Source organism: Chelonia mydas, chromosome 7 (genome assembly GCF_015237465.2).
Source record: "Chelonia mydas isolate rCheMyd1 chromosome 7, rCheMyd1.pri.v2, whole genome shotgun sequence".
Lineage (NCBI taxonomy): Eukaryota > Metazoa > Chordata > Testudines > Cheloniidae > Chelonia > Chelonia mydas.
In genome coordinates, this window is record NC_057853.1 from 67,969,649 (window position 1) to 67,975,648 (window position 6,000).

Below are 6,000 nucleotides of genomic sequence, written 5' to 3' on the forward strand. Positions count from 1 at the left end.
AAAGTTGAAGCTGCCTTGTTCTGTATAAAGAATTCATATTCATAAGATGTTGGCAATAACATAATTATTCTTTTCTAAATTATACATTTCCCAGGAACTGTCTACATTTTTGGATATAGGACAAGAAAACTTGAAAGTTTGGATCTTTAGCCTACCTGTCCTGTCCTAATTAACATGTATGAGACAACCAAACAGTTTTCAATTCATGATACATTTTCTACTTTTTTGGGTCTGCATTCCATGCATGTCTCATATTTTAGGTTTTACCTGGCTTTAAAATAAATTCCTTGTAAGTTCTCCTGCAAATGAAATTACTGGCTGGAAAACCGCAATTTCATCTTGAGAGTTTTATTATGTTAATAAATGTCAGGATTCTCAAATAAAGGAATTGCTTTTTTTCCACAGCCCCACAGAAGTAATGAAAAACATCCAGCCAACTCATAGAGAACTGCAGAGTAAAACTTGACAATATATAACGAAAAAATATTGGAAATAAAATACAGTGCAACTTAACTGAAGATAAATTTCAAAGAAAACAAAAGGACATCATAGTAGACAGAAATTAAAAAGAACATAAGCTTTCCTAGGTAAAGATGTGCAGCTGCTGCTAATACACTGGAGGGTAGTGGGGGAAATACAAGAGTAGAGACATTTTCTGAGCTAACAAATGCTTGTTGCTGCCTTCCAGAAAACAAATGGAGTATGAAAAGGTAACTAGTGAGTGGGAGGTACAGAATGGAGGAAAGTAATTTAGAAAATGAAGGGAGAATTAAAACAATGAGACAATGTGTTTATCCCATTGTTTTTTTTTTAAATTACTATATTTTTGAAGTCCTTGGAGGAAACTCAGAAGATTGCTGTCTTCCTCAAATCACAATGCTTAAAATGCAAGTGGAGCCTGAGCCACAACATTCAGAACTGCATTTCAAACTCCCGAAGTCCAGGGACGTTGGCTTAGCCCAACAGAGATTCCAAGCTCCACAAAGTCCAATGCCAACTCTATCCACATATTTATTCAAGTAACACCATCATAGGACCTAATCACATTAGCCATGCCATCAGGGGCTCGTTCACCTGCACATCTACAAATGTGATATATGCCATCATGTGCCAGCAATGCCCCTCTGCCATGTATATTGGCCAAACGGGACAGTCTCTACGCAAAAGAATAAATGGACACAAATCTAACATCAAGAATCATAACATTCAAAAACCGGTAGGAGAACACTTCAACCTCTCTGGCCACTCAGTAAAAGATTTAAGGGTGGCAATTTTGCAACAGAAAAGCTTCAAAAACAGACTCCAGTGAGAAACTGCTCAGCTTGAATTAATATGCACACTAGATACCATTAACTTGGGTTTGAATAGAGAGTGGGAGTGGCTGGGTCATTACACATATTGAATCTATTTCCCTAAGTTAAGTGTCCTCACACCTTCTTGTCAACTGTCTAAATGGGCCATCTTGATTATCACTACAAAAGTTTTTTTTTTCTCCTGCTGATAATAGCTCATCTTAACTAATTAGCCTCTCACAGTTTGTATGGTAACTTCCAATTTATCTGCATGTGTGTATATATATAAATATATATATACATATCTTACTATATGTTCCATTCTATGCATCCGATGAAGTGGGCTGTAGCCCACGAAAGCTTATGCTCTAATAAATTTGTTAGTCTCTAAGGTGCCACAAGTACTCCTGTTCTTTTTGCGGATACAGACTAACACGGCTGCTACTCTGAAACCAGATTCTTGCCAGGATCTGCATTCAGATTCCAAGCCCCGCCTTGCTTCCTCTACATTCAGTGTTGTTTGGTTCTGTCCATTTCTCTACAGTCTTTTGAGGTGGTGGTGGTTTCAATTTCCTGTTTGTCCAGGTTTATGATATTATAGCAGTGACCTGCAAATCTTAGTTGTGATTTATTTTTTCTGGGGTAGCTAGTGTTGAGTCAAGGGAGCTGCATGTTGCGGAATTCCATTATAAGGCTTCCTGTTAATATGGCCTCTGGAATTGAATGCAAGACATATTATGGTAAGTCCACTTTGAGAGGGACACAAAGTTCAGTAATAAGGAAAACATTTTCATTCTTCAATGAATCTGACTTTCCTTTATATCCCTATCACAGCAATAAAAATGCACTATATAGGTTCACAAGTATTTATGCATATTCTTTAGAAAGAATCTCCAATGCATTCATTACCTTTGCTTTCTGGAATGCCTGTTACATCTGGAATTTTTGATTTTTGTCTCAATACTAAGGCTGTGTACAGATTTTACCAGTTTAATGGAATTGGCTTTTGTATGGGAAAGCAAAAACACCCCAAACAAATCCTACTACAGGGATAAGATTTTGAAATCCACCTAAGGTATTTGGATGCTCACTTCCAGTGTATCATCTCTGCTTTAGGTATTACAACGGAATTAATATACAGTTTAAGAGTATTTAAAAATTATTGAATCTTTGCATCAAAGAAGCACCTCAAAACCCCATTTAGTATCAGGGCTGCATCATACTGAACAAACACTGAGTAAAATACTACCCCTGCCTCAGAGAGATGTCTACTTAAAGATTTTTGGTAAAACAGATGGACTATATATGGTGTTCATATTTACTGAATCTGGGCTGGACCCAGAGTCCATTGAGACCATGTGAGACTCTGCATTAATTTCAACAGACTTTGTTGAGCTCCATGAACCAGAACCTCCACAGGTGTGAATCATGATAGCTCCATTGACTATAGTGAAGCTATCCAGATTTATACTAGCTGAGGATCCACCCCCTTGAGTATGCACAATCCCCCTTGTCTTTCAGGAGACACGGAAACACAATTTGCTTTAAACACACACAAGGCTATTTATATTGTTATCTTATAGTGGTGCCTGTGTGCACCACAGTGGTTTGAAGTCTAACTCATAAATTCTTGTCTTCCAGTGTTTATAAAGCCACAGCACAGATTTGCTCTAGGGTGAAAAGTGTTATCTCTCATCCTGGGAGCAATTTTCTTTCTCTTTTATATAAGATATAGATATATATAAAATTAATCTGCATCATTTACAAGCTGTAGCCTATTTTTTCACAGGTTTCTGAAGATTTACGTTTTGTTTTTGTTATGTCTCTTCTTTAAGATTCCCAGAGGCTCATGTTAGTGAACTGAAATACTAACGTGCCCCTGGCTGTGCTGTCAATTGCAGGAGGTATTTCCATTTGAGCAGTGGTTTGTATTTCCTGGACTGATCCTTGTTACTTGGGTATATTTTAGATTTCTTGATGATAATGATGCATAATTGATTTCTGTAGCTAATTTATTGCAGTGCAAGTACTCTGAAACCGCCTCTACCAATATTTGTTTAATGCTAGTGATTACCTCTGCAGTGTGTGTGTTTACCTTTTGGTGTGTGCCAATGCAAATTTTCTACTAGGCTGGAACTAGTTGCTGGTGGTGTTTTGCTCTCTTGCAATTTCTTCCAGTAGTTTTAAGTTAAGGTTACATCCTTGAATTATAGGTTTAGTTATTATATATTAAACATGGATTACAAGCAATTTTTGTATGGCGGAAAAACAGCTTCATAAGAGATGGCTCTGTTTTGACTCAGATTGTGTTCCCTTGATCTGTGCAAATGGTGGAAGCTCTCCATTTGCAGATCTCTTGTCCTTACTGAATGCAAGGGTCTTAGGTGCCACTGTGGCAGCATTTACCCCCACTGTTCCCAGACTCCACAGATCTGCATGTGAGAAAGGAACATTCAGTGGCATTGAGGGCAGAGTGGGAGGGTGAACGGACACATCTGGTCCTGTGGAGTTGCCCATCCAGGGAGCAAAGTGTTTGGGGCTGAGCACTAACATACTCGCTGCATTGCTCATTATACCAGTAGCAGGCAGTGGGTGCATTGGCAGGGCTGGCCTTACCATGAGCTGAACTGAGGCGGCCGCCTCAGGTGCCAGACTGTGGGGGGGCGCCACTAGGACCCAGAGAGTAGAAAATTGTGTCTGCTGCTGTTGCATATGTATTCTCTCTGCTCTAGACGCACAGAGATGGTGGAGTGCTGTGCTGGAGGAAGGATGGCACAAGAGACATAACAGGCAGGCAGGAGAAAAGCTGAGAGGGAATAACAGAAAGCAGCAGGAGATGCAGGAAGAGAGACGAGGAGGAGCCTCTTATTTACCTCTCTAATGCCCCCAGGAACCTGGACGATTAACACCAGCTTTTCAGGGAGCTTCCTGTTTCCTGCTGCTTCCCTGAACCCACCTGAGGAGAACAGGCAGTCAACTGAAGTAGTAGGAACAAATTAGGCCCTTAAGATGCTGATATCTTCCCTCACTCAGGCCCTGCTATCAGCCTGCTTATTTGTCCCCTTCAATTGAGTGTTGAGAGCCACTCTAGCTGGCCCAGAACAGCAGTCATGAGTGAAAGAAGAAAACACCCTTCTGGGGCAGCATTAAGAAAAAGAAAGCAAGCAAAGGAAGCTTTTCTATCTAAGCAGGAAGGAGCTCTCCTGAGATACAGACACAAATGTTCACAGTGAGTCTTCCGGCCCCAGTGTGGATGTGAGTGGTGAGGAGATGCCTGATCTTCCAGTTAGTCAGAGTGCAGGTGACTGGGCAGCTACTGCAGCATCCATATCTCCATCTCAAATGGATGTAACCATGCACATTCCTGAAGAAAAGTGTAGATCAGAGAAGAGTGTGGTGGAGGCACAAGAAACAGCTGCTGCTGAGTTTAGTTTCTTAAGTCTAGATGATCCAGGACTGTGGACCCGCTTGAGCAGGAGCCTGAGGGACTTCCTTGTACTGCATAGGACACAGCAAGTGAAAAGCTTCATGTTCCCCAAAGACAATGAAAATAGACGATTTCATCCAACACATTACTGGTGTGAAATCCCCAATGGTGACAAAGTGGCGAGGCCATGGCTTATGTACTCAAAACCCCAGAATGCTGCATACTGTTTTTGTTGCAAACTCTTCCAGTTTAATGTTCCAGCCACATTGGGTTCTACAGGAACAAAGGACTGGAAAAATCTGTCTAGAAACCTGGCATGCCATGAGAAGGCAGCAAATCACCAGAGAGCATTCCATAGGTGGAAAGAGCTCGAGATGAGACTAAGGTTAAAGGCCACCATAAATGATCAGCATCAAGAGAAGATTGCATCAGAGTCTCTTTATTGGCAAAATGTTCTGACAAGGCTCATTGCCATTGTGAGAATGCTTGCTACCCAAAACCTAGCACTGCGTGGCACTTCAGATCAGCTGTATGTGCCAAACAATGGAAACATCCTTAAAATTGTGGAGCTGATGGCTGAGTTTGATGCTGTACTCCAGGAGCATCTAAGAAGAGTCACCACCCAAGAAATGTACACACACCACTACCTTTACAGTCTGGGCCTTGAATTTTCACTCAGTTCTCCTGAACTCTACATACAGTTCTAAAGTTTCTCCTGAACTTTAAATACAGTTCTAAAGTGTTACCCATTTGGTCTCTGAAGTTGTTCAAAATCCAGTGGACTAAAAACATTCTCTCTGCCAAGGAGACAGTCAAGGTGAGCTGGAAAGGCTTGGTTGCACTTTCTTTGGGCCACAGTCTGCAGATAAATGGAGATATCTATCTCTCCTCCCCTTGCCCCCAGACCCATTCACAATAATCAAGGAGAAACCTGACTGCTAGCTAATATTGTGTTTGTAAATGTAATACTGTCAACTGCCAACGGTTCTAAAACTCCTTTCATGTTACACCTTAATCCTTTTGCTGTAATTGATGATCAGTTGTATATCCCTTTGTAAAGCTTTTTTTTTATCAATGTCTTTGGTTGTTCATTTTATATCAGAAGCAAATCAGTGCCATTTTAATGGAGCAGAGTGCTTAACTTCAAACTGAATTAATGTTGATTTATCTATTTCAATATCAAGTGAAGTTTTCAAAGTCTAGAGTAATAGTCTTCAGATTTTTTGCCTTTAGAACCATCCCATTTGTCTCCACACAATGGTAGCATCGTTGTGATCAGCT